Source organism: Thalassophryne amazonica, chromosome 12 (assembly GCF_902500255.1).
Source record: "Thalassophryne amazonica chromosome 12, fThaAma1.1, whole genome shotgun sequence".
Taxonomy (NCBI): domain Eukaryota; kingdom Metazoa; phylum Chordata; class Actinopteri; order Batrachoidiformes; family Batrachoididae; genus Thalassophryne; species Thalassophryne amazonica.
Window position 1 is genome coordinate 82,205,216 of NC_047114.1, and position 16,001 is coordinate 82,221,216.

Genomic DNA, 16,001 nt, shown 5'->3' on the forward strand with positions numbered 1-16,001 from the left:
CTAATGTTGCACAGATGATGAGGTGAGATGTGGAAAGTTTGAAATCATGGTCAATAGTTACTGCTGGATTTCACTAAAGGTTTGGAGTTGAAACCAGAGCCCCCAGGTGGTGCCCCTCAAGGCTACAGTCAAGTCTTTTAAGAATTATTATACAGAAAACAAACTTTAACATTGAAAACACCATAAACATGCTAACGTGTTAGCATCGGCCCCATTTTTAAGTTATAAAATACATCTATCAACTGTTTCAGAAGACCATAACAGGTCAGATTAACATAAAAAGGTAAATATTACTCACAGACATATGCTTTTCGGGGTTTTAGTGGGGAAAAATTAAGATAAAGCTAAATAAAACAATGAATCGACAAAGCGTCAATCTGCGAATCACTGCTTCGATTGGTTTAAGGTTCAAAGCAAAGCCGTGCTGCAGAAACGGTTGATTTATATGGAAGAAACGAAACATTTGCGGTAAAACAAAGTTATTTAACAACTCATCGATGACTAAATTAGTTGACAACTATTTTAATAATCGATTAAATCGATTAGCTGTTTCAGCTCTACAAAACACCTCCTCTTTCTGTCAGGTCCCATTTGGGATGTGTGTGTGTGTGTGTGTGTGTGTGTGTGTGTGTGTGTGTGTGTGTGTGTGTGTGTGTGTGTGTGTGTGTGTGTGTGTGTGTGTGTGTGTGTGTGTGTGTGTGTGTGTGTGTGTGTGTGGCAGAGTGCCGCCTGTGCGCCTGGACTAACCATTGTACAACTGTGCAGGGATGGGAAGGGCCCTCAGAGATCTTTCAATATTATTGTTAGAGCAGAATTATGTTTTGCAACATTTATACATTCATTCAAATTATATTATTTTACAACATGAATTGAATGGACATTAATAACATGCAACACAAAAATGTATTTGTCAGTTTTTTGTGCACCCCCCATGCTCTGGGCCCTGGATGCATAGTACCCATTACCCCCCCCCACACACACACACACACACCCCTGTATATATATATATATATATAGAGAGAGAGAGAGAGAGAGAGAGAGAGAGAGAGAGAGAGAGAGAGAGAGAGAGAGACTATCAATTGTACTGTACTCTTACTGTACTCTATACTCTTATAGTATAGGCCTACTAAAGATTTTTGTTCTTTACTGTAGATGATTGATTTTTTTTTATTTTCCTAATTTCTTATAGGCCTACAGTAATGGATTTTACGTATTTTGATTTACACTCAACAAAAATATAAACGCAACACTTTTGGCTTTGCTCCCATTTTGTATGAGATGAACTCAAAGATCTAAAACGTTTTCCACATACACAATATCACCATTTCCCTCAAATATTGTTCACAAACCAGTCTAAATCTGTGATAGTGAGCACTTCTCCTTTGCTGAGATAATCCATCCCACCTCACAGGTGTGCCTTATCAAGATGCTGATTAGACACCATGATTAGTTCACAGGTGTGCCTTAGACTGCCCACAATAAAAGGCCACTCTGAAAGGTGCAGTTTTATCACACAGCACAATGCCACAGATGTTGCAAGATTTGAGGGAGCGTGCAATTGGCATGCTGACAGCAGGAATGTCAACCAGAGCTGTTGCTCGTGTATTGAATGTTCATTTCTCTACCATAAGCCGTCTCCAAAGGCGTTTCAGAGAATTTGGCAGTACATTCAACCAGCCTCACAACTGCAGACCACGTGTAACTACACCAGCCCAGGACCTCCACATCCAGCATGTTCACCTCCAAGATCGTCTGAGACCAGCCACTCGGACAGTTGCTGAAACAATCGGTTTGCATAACCAAAGAATTTCTGCACAAACTGTCAGAAACCATCTCAGGGAAGCTCATCTGCATGCTCGTCATCCTCATCAGGGTCTCGACCTGACTCCAGTTCGTCGTCATAACCGACTTTAGTGGGCAAATGCTCACATTCGCTGGCGTTTGGCACGTTGGAGAGGTGTTCTCTTCACGGATGAATCCCGGTTCACACTGTCCAGGGCAAATGGCAGACAGCATGTGTGGCGTCGTGTGGGTGAGCGGTTTTCAGATGTCAATGTTGTGGATCGAGTGGCCCATGGTGGCGGTATGGGCAGGCGTCTGTCATGGACGAAGAACACAGGTGCATTTTATTGATGGCATTTTGAATGCACAGAGATACCGTGACAAGATCCTGAGGCCCATTGTTGTGCCATACATCCAAGAACATCACCTCATGTTGCAGCAGGATAATGCACGGCCCCATGTTGCAAGGATCTGTACACAATTCTTGGAAGCTGAAAATGTTCCAGTTCTTGCATGGCCGGCATACTCACTGGACATGTCACCCATTGAGCATGTTTGGGATGCTCTGGACCGGCATATACAACAGCGTGTACCAGTTCCTGCCAATATCCAGCAACTTCGCACAGCCATTGAAGAGGAGTGGACCAACATTCCACAGGCCACAATTGACAACCTGATCAACTCTATGCGAAGGAGATGTGTTGCACTGCATGAGGCAAATGGTGGTCACACCAGATACTGACTGGTATCCCCCCAATAAAACAAAACTGCACCTTTCAGAGTGGCCTTTTATTGTGGGCAGTCTAAGGCACACCTGTGCACTAATCATGGTGTCTAATCAGCATCTTGATATGGCACACCTGTGAGGTGGGATGGATTATCTCAGCAAAGGAGAAGCGCTCACTATCACAGATGTAGACTGGTTTGTGAACAATATTTGACGGAAATGGTGATATTGTGTATGTGGAAAAAGTTTTAGATCTTTGAGTTCATCTCATACAAAATGGGAGCAAAACCAAAAGTGTTGCGCTTATATTTTTGTTGAGTGTATATACATACACTTATATAGACACACTTCAACACTGGCTCTCTGATGATCTGTAAAGGAGATAGGTTATTCAGGAGTCTCTCCTGACAGTGATCAGAGCTGTCAAATTCACAGGGACCATTCAGACCTTGGACAAGTTCAAAGATGGCTAACCATAACCTTTTTTAAGAGGTATTCTAAGACATTAAAAAGTCGGTGTCACTCTGTTCCTTTTTTTTTTTTTTTGAGTGTCAGAGCTGACAGCCAATCAGAGTAGAGCAGTGCCATGACATCAGTGGTAGGTCTCTCTAAAAACACTTTATGTGTTTAAAAACATATTTCTCACATATTCTGTAAAAGCTAGTGAGAAATAAGAACTTCTAAAACTGAAAATGCTGTTTTTGAAACCTACCTACCCACCTCTGAAGTCATTAGCGGATATTAGTGTGGTGAAGTCATAGGCTGGTCTAGCTAGCTGCAAACTCTGCTTTGTGTGTAAATACGTGGGCTGTCCGTAAAGTATCGGTCCTTTTTATTTTTTTTTTTAAACTATATGGATTTCATTCATATGTTTTTACGTCAGGCATGTTTGAACCCTCGTGCGCATGCGTGAGTTTTTCCACGCCTGTCGGTGAAGTCATTCGCCTGTGAGCACGCCTTGGGAAGGAGTGCTCCCGCCCCCTCGTCAGAATTTCATTGTCTGGAAATGGCGGAATGAAAAGGACTTTTTTTCCATCAGATTTTTTTCAGAAGCTATTAGAAACTGGCACCTGGAAACCATTCGAAAAATTTATCTGGCTTTTGGTGAAAATTTTGCGGGCTTCACAGAGAATAAGGACTGTTAACTGTCGCTTTAAGGACCCCTTTAAGGACGCTTGGCGCGCCGCGCTTCGAGCTGCGACAACGCGGCACAAAACACTGTATCATTTCTAAACGGATAGCTCTGTGGATACGAGACGTCGTGTGCTCTTTCTCCGGTAATCACAAGAGCTGGACATCAGCCATTTTCCAGCAGATTTCACTTTTAACCAGAGATTTTGTCATGGAACGCCGCACGGAGGCTTCGCGCGTCACGACCGATTTGCTTGATAAGCGAGACAAAGAACACCTCCGTTTCAGCGTGTCAGTGGATAAGTTTGGACATGTTCAGCTCTCCACAATTTCACTGATACTTACTGGACTGGTAAGCATTGAAAGCCGAGACAGACATGTCCAAACTTGTCCTCTGACACGCAGAAACGGAGGTGTTCCTTTGTCTCGCTTCCAAAGCAACGCACACGGTGGTCTCGTATTCACAGAGCCATCCGTTTAGAAATGGTCTGGTGGCTTGTGCCGCGTCATCGCAGCTCGGAGCGCAGCGCGCCGAGTGCAGCGCGCCGAGCGTCCTTAAAGGGGTCCTTAAAGCTGTAGTAACAGACCTTATTCTCTGTGAAGCCCGTAAAATTTTCACCGAAAGCCAGATAAATTTTTCGAATGGTTTCCAGGTGCCAGTCTCTAACAGCTTCTGAAAAAATTCTGATGGAAAAAAAGTCCTTTTCATTCTGCCATTTCCAGACAATGAAAATCCGACGAGGGGGCGGGACCACTCATCCCAAGGCGTGCTCACAGGCGAATGACATCACCGACAGGCGTGGAAAAACTCACGCATGCACACGAGGGTTCAAGCATGTCTGACGTAAAAACATATGAATGAAATCCATATAGTTTTTGAAAAAAATAAAAAGAGCCGTTACTTTATTGACAGACCTCGTATGTGCCTTGATGTGCCACAAGGTGGCCCAACAGTCTGTAACTTCAAAACACCAAAAAGTGAGAGATGATTTTTACTTTCTTTTTTGGCATACTACATCATCTTGTAAGCCATATCAGAGCCCTTGGTGTCACTATAAAGTCCCAGGGGGAAATAAAATGATTTAAATCAAATCTTATCAAAAAGAAACATCATAAAAAGCCCCCAGTCAGAAGAAATGTCATTCCAACTGTTCCAACTGTTATATGGCTGGGGGGGCCTGGCTGCCTTTTTGTTTCTGTCCTTTGTTTCTCCTTCCAGGTGGCTTGCATGTGGGACTGAGTGGCTGTGTTGCTGAGGTTATCAGGACCTCACCCTGATCACCTGCGGCTCGTCAGGACTCACAGCTGAGGTGCATCTATATGGATTGGAACATGGTGGCATTTAAGACTGGAGTATGCAGTGTGTATTTGCCAGAGACTCGACCTTGTGACCAGACGGGTGAGATCGTCGTCTCGGGAGCCATCTCATCATCAATGGATGCAGAGAACGTCCAGGTTTGATGCACGGTCTGTAAAAGAGGAGGGGGTGAGGTCTCACGCTCGTCAGCACACTTCCTGAGGTACGTTAGATTTTGTGACTAACATTTATACAGTCAGTAAATGTGGTGTCCCTCACACCTTTATTATATTGAGCTGTATGTTAGTCATGTATCGACTTCCACTGCAGTGGAGTTTTGTGAACTGGATGTTCCATGCCTGCAGGTTGGGAAGTTGATTAGTAATCAAGCCAGGAAGTATTTGCTGTTTGTACACCTTTAAGTGTTCTCTCTGTGTGTAGAGTGTGGACTCACATAATGGTTCCTTCTTTCACAGACTCGGTTTGTTGCGGCCACCTGGGGGGTGTCGGCGGGGTCCTTGAGTCCGAACAGCTTCTGGCTCCGGACCGTTAGCGCTGCTGGGAGCGCACCATGCCAGACCGCACTTTGTTTTTTATGTATCACTGTTATGTATTAAATTCAGTTAGCCTTTGTACTGTGCTCTGCTTATTTCATACTGGGTCTTTCAAACGCTGGTCGGTTCTCCGAGCTGCGTCCGACACATAACAGTGATACATAAAAAACAAAGTGCGGTCTGGCGTGGTGCGCTCCCAGCAGCGCTAACGGTCCGGAGCCAGAAGCTGTTCGGACTCAAGGACCCCACCGACACCCCCCAGGTGGCCGCAACAAACCGAGTCTGTGAAAGAAGGAACCATTATGTGAGTCCACACTCTACACACAGAGAGAACACTTAAAGGTGTACAAACAGCAAACACTTCCTGGCTTGATTACTAATCAACTTCCCAACCTGCAGGCATGGAACATCCAGTTCACAAAACTCCACTGCAGTGGAAGTCGATACATGACTAACATACAGCTCAATATAATAAAGGTGTGAGGGACACCACATTTACTGACTGTATAAATGTTAGTCACAAAATCTAACGTACCTCAGGAAGTGTGCTGACGAGCGTGAGACCTCACCCCCTCCTCTTTCACAGACCGTGCATCAAACCTGGACGTTCTCTGCATCCATTGATGATGAGATGGCTCCCGAGACGACGATCTCACCCGTCTGGTCACAAGGTCGAGTCTCTCGCAAATACACACTGCATACTCCAGTCTTAAATGCCACCATGTTCCAATCCATATAGATGCACCTCAGCTGTGAGTCCTGACGAGCCGCAGGTGATCAGGGTGAGGTCCTGATAACCTCAGCAACACAGCCACTCAGTCCCACATGCAAGCCACCTGGAAGGAGAAACAAAGGACAGAAACAAAAAGGCAGCCAGGCCCCCCCAGCCATATAACACCAACATCTTTTAAAACAGAACACTCAGTCAGATAATCGCTGAATGTGTGTGAAACCCAAGTTACAATTACCTTAATTAATTACCTCAATGCTGCAATATTTTAGTGGTTTAAGATGACAACATTTCCACTCGTAGTTTCATACAGATTCCACACGATTCTCTGCATTTTATCATATGTAATTCAGCCCAGGATATCCAATGACCCTTCAGAAAAATCCACTTCAATCAGGCAAACACAGATCAGTCACTTCTGTATCCACCACACGATGGAAGCACCGTGGATTCTGAATTGCACCGTCCTTCCTCACTTCTTGCAGCTAGGTGATATGCGGACAACCCCCCTCACCTGAGGCCCCTGTGAACCGGATCATCCTGAGAGACGTTTGCCACATAGCGGTAGTGTTGTACGTGAAGTTCCATCACAATGTAATTTCAGTATCTCAAACTGACCAATCATTTCACAAAAATTAACAACAGCTGTACCAGTTCTCTGGAGAAATCTTGCACCAACAATGGACATTGTTGGTGCGAGGTTACTGGTTAGAGTCCAGGTCTCACAAAGATGTGGAGTCTCTGGACGTGCCCAAACCATCTGAATATGACGTCTCTGAATTTTTCTCCAACTTTTCCTTTCACTCTTGTAGATTATCTTCTGTTACTATTATTCTATGAATCACTCCAGGCTCTCTTCTTCACCTCTCTCCCACACTCTCCATTACTTGAACAGTTGATCCCAGTATTTAAACTCAACCACCTTCACCACCTCAACTCCTTGCAACCACACTATTCCACAGGCTCCCCTTCACTCACACACAGACTTCATCTTACTCCAACTGACTTTCATTCCCCTTCTCTCCAGAGCATATCTACTCCTCTCCAGCCTCATCTCAACCTGCTGTCTACTCTCAGTACAGATGACAATCTGTACTGAGAGTACGGCAGTCTTTTAAACAATAAACAATGTCATGTGTAAACATCATTGTTCATGGAGACTTGTGTCTGATTTTGTCTGTCAACCTGTCCATCACCAGTGCAAACAAGAAAGGGCTCAGAGCTGATCCTTGATGCCCACTTCCTCCTTGATTGCAGCTGTCATTCCTACGGCGAATCACTGCTGTCACACTATCCTTGTACATATCCTGCACCACCCTTACATACTTATTTGCCACTCCAGACTTCCTCATACAATAACACAACTCTTCTCTTCAAACTTCACTCAAATATTCAAATCCCACCCCTTCCACATTTTTCCATGTAATGTGCATCAGGAAGGGCATCCAATGTAAAACTTGTGCCAATTCAACATGTCATCCCATCCTGTCTATGGCTGATGCTGAGACCTTGATACATGCATTTATCTCTTCTAGACTGAACTACTGCAATGTTCTATTTGCTGGTTTACTGCAGTCCAGCATTAGGGCTCTCCAATTGGTTCAAAATGCTGCAGCCAGACTTTTGACACGAAGCAGAAAATTCCACCAAATTACACCCATTTTGGCATCCCATCACTGGCTTCCTGTTCCAGTGAAATCAGATTTTAAGGTTCTGCTAATAGTCTATAAAATTGTTCACGGACTGGCACTTCCCTACCTAGCTGACCTAATTAAACCTTACGTACCGGCCTGGGCTTTGCGTTCTCACGGTGCAGGACTACTTTCTGTACCTAGGGTGAATAAGAAGTCTGCGGGTCACAGAGGTTTCTCTTATCGTGCCCCTGTTCTGTGAAACCATCTCCCTGCGTCAATAAAACAGTCAGATTCTGTAGAGACTTTAAAGTCCAGACTTAAGACACACTTATTTTCCCTTTCGTATGGCTAGCATACTGGCATAGCATAGTTCTACGCTTTTTATTCTTTTAATTCATTTATTAGTAATTGGAGCGGGCTGCGGCCTCAACTTTACCTAAATTCTGGGTCTTTTAGTGAAGCTTAGGGCTTGTGGCCGGCGATCACCTTAGTATTTCCTATTTTATTGTTGTTTAATGCTGACAAATTATACAGTATTTCTTGTCTTTCTGATGCCTGATTCTGTTTTTTTCTCTCTGTTTAAGGTGCAGCTCCATCCAGAGATGGGTGTGGTATTTGTGTTGGAGACCCTCCTGTCCTGTGCACCAACAGCTTTTCCTGTATATCCCTTTTGTGAATTTTTCCGTAATTTATGTCTGTAACATGGCCCAAGCAGAGGGTCACCTCTTTGAGTCTGGTCTGCTTGAGGTTTCTTCCTCAGAGGGAGTTTTTCCTTACCACTGCTGCTCTGGGGTTTGGTTAGACCTTACTTGTGTGAAGCCCCTTGAGGCAACTCTGTTGTGATTTGGCGCTATATAAATGAAAATAAATTGAAATAAATTGAAAAAAACATGCAGATCAACCTTGGATTTGCTGTGGTGACCCCGAGTGCAAAGAAGTGAGCAGCTGAAGGGACTTGCTAAGAAGGTTTATACCTTGAGTAGTCACATTTGAGGTTTTATTTCTTTCTTTCCCCCATAAATAAAGCCAGTTAGACATTTCATATGATTTTCTTAAAGGGGGGAAACGTTTGACCTGAAATCCCTTACCAAAAAATAGTACTGATAAGTATATAAAAAGTAAACTGGAAGTATACTTGAAACATACTTGCATGTACTACTTTTTGGTAAGGGATTTTTACACAAATTCAAGCCTGGCTAAAACTTCTGCACAGTACGGTGTGTTGAAACCTTTGCTGATGCACAGCCTGTTGTCTCTGAGGATAGGGAAGGAAGCAGATCTATCAACGTGTGTGATGCTGATAGTCGATTCTTTATAAATTCATATTTTTGTGGTTTCAGCGTGGTCCTGTGACAGACTGGCGTCCTGTCCTGGGTGTACCCCGCCTCGCACTCTATGACTGCTGGGATAGGCTCCAGCCCCCGCAACCCTTAATTGGACTAAGCGGTTGAAGATGAGTGTGTGTGTGTGTGTGTGTGTGTTTGGTTTCAGCTGAAAATACATTAAGTCCTTGACCATGCACACCAATAAATAAATAAATAAATAAATAAATAATAGGTAGGTATAACATGAACAGAAACTGTTTACTTTCTGCTAATAACTACTTTTTGATTCATATATCAAGTCAAATTTGTTGTGTCCTTTGCTGAAAGGACTCTAAAGTGAAGAGGTCAAACTAAACCCATTCACATAACTAAAATGCACTCAGAGCGTATTCTTCTGCTTCAATGAGGAGGTGTGTGTGTGTGTGTGTGTGTGTGTGTGTGTGTGTGTGTGTGTGTGTGTGTGTGTGTGTGTGTGTGTGTGTGTGTTTCCTTATTGTCAGTCGGGTGGCATAAAAACATGCAGCTGTCAAACTCCTCACTCTTTCAGCCATGGACAGACGTGTGCTGCTGCTTCTGTTGTGTCTGCAGCTTAGTCTGATCATCACGTCTGCAGACGGCGTGCAGACAGAACAACAGTCGTCTGACACGGTAACAATTCTTGCTGTTGTCTGAAATGAGTCTCTGGTCTGTTTAGGTTTAAACCTGATCTTAGTGGTCAATGCAAGATTGTTTTTTTCTCTTTTAATTTTTTCATTGAAACAGCATACCTGCTTTACTCGAGGCCATCGGGTATTCCGAAGGCTTTGAGTTCATCTGTCTGTCTGTCTGTCTGTATGACTGTGCTCAGCATAAGTCCAGTCCTGTTACTGCCACAGCCTTCAAATTCACAGGAAACATTCTTGGGACACAGACCTTGGACAACTTCAAAGATGGATAACTTTAACTAATTTTAAGAGGTCAAAAGATCACATTCTGTTTCTTATTTTGGGGTGGGGGGGCAAGTCATAATAGAGAGGCACTGTGTTCCGCTGTGTTTCTGGGTAAATCTAACGTTTCTCATATCTTAAGTAAGATTAGACCTTACTTGTGTGAAGCGCCTTGAGGCAGCTTTGCTGTGATTTGGTGCTACAACCCCTGGCAATAATTATGGAATCACCGGCCTCGGACCTCGGCTTCCAACCTGCAAAGCTGATCTGGCAACAGCAATCAGAGAAAGTTGGAGCCAGATTGATGAAGAGTACTGTTTGTCACTCATTAAGTCCATGCCTCAGAGACTGCAAGCTGTTATAAAAGCCAGAGGTGGTGCAACAAAATACTAGTGATATGTTGGAGCGTTCTTTTGTTTTTCATGATTCCATAATTTTTTCCTCAGAATTGAGTGATTCCATATTTTTTTCCCTCTGCTTGGTCTAAAAAAGTAACCGTTACTGACTGCCACAACTTTTTTCCCTGATTTCTTATAGTGTTTCTTAAAGCCAGAAAATTGCCATTTGAAATGACTTTAGTTTTGTGTCATGTCTGTGATCTGCTTTTTTTCTACAAAATTAAACAACTGAATGAACATCCTCTGAGGCTGGTGATTCCATAATTTTTGCCAGGGGTTGTATATAAATGAAATAATATTGAATAAATTGAAATTCTCCTGTTGTTAGAGTTTAGGACTTGAACCAAAAGAGGGATGAAAGAATTTTTGTATCTTTGTTTAGAAACACTTGAGGTTCTGAAGCATAAGGCAGATGGTAACAACATGTGTTCATGTTGTTGGGGTGAGGTGACACAAGACATCTAGCGGACGTTAGCGTGGTGACATCACAGGCTGCTAACTCCGCTGCATTTCTGGGTACATCTAACATGTTTCTCATATATTATGTAAAAGCTACCAACAAATAAACACTTCTGAAACTGAAAATGCTATTTTTGTAACCTAATAACACCAATGGGGTGATTTACAAGACATCTCACAGACGTCAGTGTGCACACGCATCAAACGCAGTCAAAGGTAACTTACACTCTTTTCAAAAGCTCATGTATGTGCACAGGCACGGCCTCCTGCAGTCGCTGTTAAAACACAAGTAAAATATTAATTACAGTAGTGTTCATGATATGTTCAATTCATGTTCAATTCATGATATGCACACTATAGTTTTTTTGTCCATTTTAAATCATTGGAGATCACTGTAGATGAACAGCCTATAATTTTTTGCACCTGCGTATAAGTTTTCCCCTCTCCATTCAACTTATTAATCAAACTACGCTGTTCTTCTGAACAATGTCTTGAATGTCTCATTTTCCTCAGGCTTTGAAAGAGAAAAGCATGTTCAACAGGTGCTGGCTTCATCCTTAAATAGGGGACACCTGATTCACACCTGCTTGTTCCACAAAATTGACGAACTCACTGACTGAATGCCACACTACTATTATTGGGAACACCCACTTTTCTACTTTTTTTTTTTTTACTAATAGCCCAATTTCATAGCCTTAAGAGTGTGCATATCATGAATGCTTGGTCTTGTTGGATTTGTGAGAATCTACTGAATCTACTGGTACCTTGTTTCCCATGTAACAATAAGAAATATACCCAAAACCTGGATTAATCTTTATAGTCACATAGCACTACTATTATTCTGAACACTACTGTATGATATATATATATATATATATATATATATATATATATATATATATATATATATATATATATATATATATATATATATATATATATATATATATATATGCGTTATCAGGTTACAAAAACATCGTTTTCAGTTTTAGAAGTGTTTATTTGTAGCTAGCTTTTACATAATATAGGAAAATGAGCTTTTGAAAAGAGCAGAAGTTAGGAGACGTGCAGGCACTAAATGTCTTTTAAATCATTTCAGTTATTTGGTTCCAAAAACAGCATTTCCAGTTTTACAAGTGTATGCTAGCTTTCACATACTTTATGACAAAGAGCTTATATTTACATACAAATGAAACAGTTTTCAGCAAGCAACCCGACTGTGACGTCACAGTGGAGCTCTACTCTGATTGGCTGTCACCCCCACCACTCAAAAACTAAACTGAACAGATTGAAACAGAATGTGACCTTTAACCTCTTAAAATATGTCAAGATTCACCATATTTGAAGTTGTCCGAGTTCTGTGTTCCAAGAATGTTCCCTGTGAATTTGAACACTGTGGCAGTAATAGGACTGGATTTATGCTGAGCACAGACAAACAAACGGACGGATGCAAAGCCTTCGCAATACCTGATGTCTGTATTTGATGGCCTCGGGTAAAAAAGGAAATTCACTTTGTACCTATCATTGTTGTTCAAAGCCTAATGCGCACTGCACATGCGTGTGGACGTTCATAGTCATATGCATGAAATACCACGCTAAACTGTTAGACATTGTACAAAACCCCTCATGGGAATATGTTGGTCAAGGTCACACGCCAAGGTCAAACTTTAACCACATGCTTACATTTAGAGGATATTTATTTTAGTCTGCTTAAAGATACACACAAGGTTTAAATATGATGGAAGGTTCAACTTTGCACAGAAATGATCAAACAGAATCACATTTCACAGAGTGACTGAATGACAGGCAGGTTTTTAATTATTGTTTATGTTGCAGATGAAGAAAGATCGGGACAAACGTTCAGACGGATGTGCATTACGACCAGGAGGCTGCTCATTCTGGGTAAAAGCAGATTGTTAGTTTGTGGCTTCCTGACACCTTAGTGAAATTATCACATGACAAAATAGATGGGCTTGATTGAATATGAACAAACTGTATATAAGACAATAGGATCTCAATGTAGATAAGAAAAAAAAAAAAAAAAAAAAATATATATATATATATATATATATATATGTGTGTGTGTGTGTGTGTTGTGTGTGTGTACTGTATGTATATACACATACACAAAATTATTATTTTTCAAATTATTATTTATGCACACCAGATCAAATTCCTTGTATGTGAGTACTTACCAGAGGCGACTGCTCTAAGACTGCAAGGGAAGCTCAGCTTCGCCTAAAATGTCAGAAAATAAGTGATCAAATATATACTGTTGTGTGTACATGTCACTGACTAAATATGCGCTACAACGCACTCAACTTTTGTTCAGAATCAGCTTCTTATCACTGGTAACGACGCGGCTTTCCTCTCACTCAACCCCGCAGTTTCACAGTGCTTTAAACAGTGTGGACGTCCACAGAGTTCAATAGCAAAGCAAAGAGTGCAGCAAAATGAGACGAGTCATTGGATAAATGCTGGGCTTTGTCCCGCCCATCGGACGCTCAGCGTCTCTGGGGGTCTATGGGGCAGTGGGCTGGCCTCGGCTGGCCCGGACGCTCAGCTTCTGCATGATGATTGGATGATCTGTCTGAGGCTAAATCCCTTTTTGATTGACAGCGAAATGAGCGAATGAGCGATCTTTTGGTGTAAACATCCGTGGGAGCATTTTTTAATTTTCATTCTGAGTTGAACCGTAGACTTTCCTAATCCTCTTAGCGGCATTTTCTTTGTTAAAAACGACTAGCGACAAATCAAGCTTCTATTTCTGGTGTTTTTTGTTTTTTTTTTGTAGCTGCTTGTGTTTGGAGACTGACTTCTATCACTCTTTCTGACTTCTACCGCAGTTTCTGTCCCTACCGAGCAGCGGGTGCTGCTGAGCTCCTCCACCGTCACAAAGCACTCACAGGCGGACACACTTCACACTAGCCTCGCGCCAGTCCCAGCTAGCAAGCTAGTTAGGTAGCAAGCTGCACATAATGAAATTGAGCTGCACGAAATTGAGCTTCCCCTCCTTGAAAGACCAGCATCCGCCACTGGTACTTACTTGGCAATAAATTTGATTCTGATCTGTTTTAGAATTATTGTTATGTCTGATCAGATGTGATTACACGTTTGCAGGAAGGTGAAGGCATCCTAAATCAGATCCTAATGTTGCACAGATGATGAGGTGAGATGTGGAAATTTCGACATCATGGTCAATAGTTACTGCTGGATTTCATTAAAGGTTTGGCGTTGAAACCACAGCCCCCGGGTGGTGCCCCTCAAGGCTACAGTCAACTCTTTTAACACTTTTCAGCACTTGATGCTCACTGGAAGTCCAGTGGAGTATTTCTTAAGAGTTCACTTCCATTCCAGTGACGTTAAGGTAAATGTAATCATATCATAATTCATGTAAGTTCCAGAAAAGCCATAAATCCAATCGTCTTCATGGTCACAATTGACTGGAGTGTTAAATTTCTGACATAATCAACCTGTGTAAACACCCATGGGTGCATTGATGCATGGGGCTTAACAGTGCTGAAGGCCAGGGACCCTACGTCACATGGGGGCGGCACAATTTCCTTCATAAAAATGTTACCGTGAGTCACAGGAAGAAGAGGGAGTCATTGAGGTGCAACATGCTTCTCAAGAACAAGAACACCGATATTTTGAAAAGAAGTTACCACATAATAAAACACAAAATAAAAACCATCAACACTAGCATCCAACAATGCACACAAACAGCTACTATTATAACACCAATGCATTGCATAATGGGATGTGAGGCACCTCAGGTTACGGTTTTAGGGCCCTTACAGAAATAATATTTCATGAACCCTCTGGAGTCCATGGATGTTTCAGTGCACTGAACTCTGTTTTTATAATATTTTTAATAATAGATCTACAACAGAATGTCACACAGACTTCTTTCACTGACTTCCTGAAACTGCAGAGTCACAGTGTCACCCTGTTGAAGATTATCTTTCATTCACAGCCGGTCCTAGAGGCCAGAAATGTTGACATAGGTTGGTGTCTCTCTGCCTGCTAGAGTGCAGTGTCTCTCTGCGGAAGCATTCACATGAAACAAGGGCACAAACCAATTAAAACACCATGCTCCCTCCTCCAAAAATAAATAATAAACAAGAGCAATCAGAGATTTCTGCCATCCACCAAGGGTTGCAGAGGACTCGAAATAAAATATATGTGATTCACACCGTGACCTGGACTTTACTGCGATTTGGATTCCACAACACAATGCAATAATTGCATACTGATCCAGAATGGTCCAACTGATCACAATAGTGCTATCTGAAATTGAATTCACAAGCTGAAACAAAATCGTGTCTTCCTGATCTTGGTTTTACGTCATGATGTTGTATCTTTCTGTTGCAGAACCTGCATACTGCTCTGGATCACTCCCAATAGATCCTGAGCCAGAAGAAGAATCCGGATCACCTGCAAAATTCAGTGGAGTCTTCCATGCCATGATATCTTGGCATAATCCTTCAAAACCTATAGAAAGTGAAATGGATCCAGAACTGAGATCACCTCCAAAATGTAATGGAGTCTTCCATGGCCTAATATCTGTCTGTAGTGAAACGTCCGTAAAAATCTGTGAAGTAGTTTTGACGTAATCCTTAAAAGTCGACAAAGTGAAATCCTGATCCAGAATCCAAATCCGGATGCAGATAACCTCCAAAATGTAATGGAGTCTTCCAAGGCCTAACATCAATGCCTGGTGAAAATCTATTAAGTGTTTTTTTGTTTGTTTGTTTGTTTGTTTGATGTAATCCTTGAAAGCCTAAAGTGAAATCTTGATCCATAATCCGGATCACCTCCAATTAATCAAAACCCGTGCAGCAGTCTTGACATAATCATGCTAACAGACAGACAAATAAATAAACGCAGATTATTTTATTATGTCCTTGGCGCACGTAATAAATAAATATTTTAGATTTTGTGTAGTCTTTTGTATTTTTCAGCCAAATTCCCACATGTCCCATGTTTTCCTCAGCCAGCACTGTTATGACATCACTGACAACAACAGGGCAGATCA

At 42.1% G+C, this 16,001-nt stretch overlaps 1 long non-coding RNA gene across 1 annotated transcript; it reads left to right on the forward strand.

The window, feature by feature from the left end:
* Nucleotides 1-9,680: 9,680 nt before the first annotated feature.
* LOC117521956 lies at nucleotides 9,681-15,905 on the forward strand. The gene is made up of 4 exons (XR_004564101.1): nucleotides 9,681-9,828; nucleotides 12,800-12,865; nucleotides 14,084-14,132; nucleotides 15,338-15,905. It is a non-coding gene; the product is annotated as an uncharacterized LOC117521956 (long non-coding RNA).
* The last annotated feature ends 96 nt before the right edge of the window (nucleotides 15,906-16,001 follow it).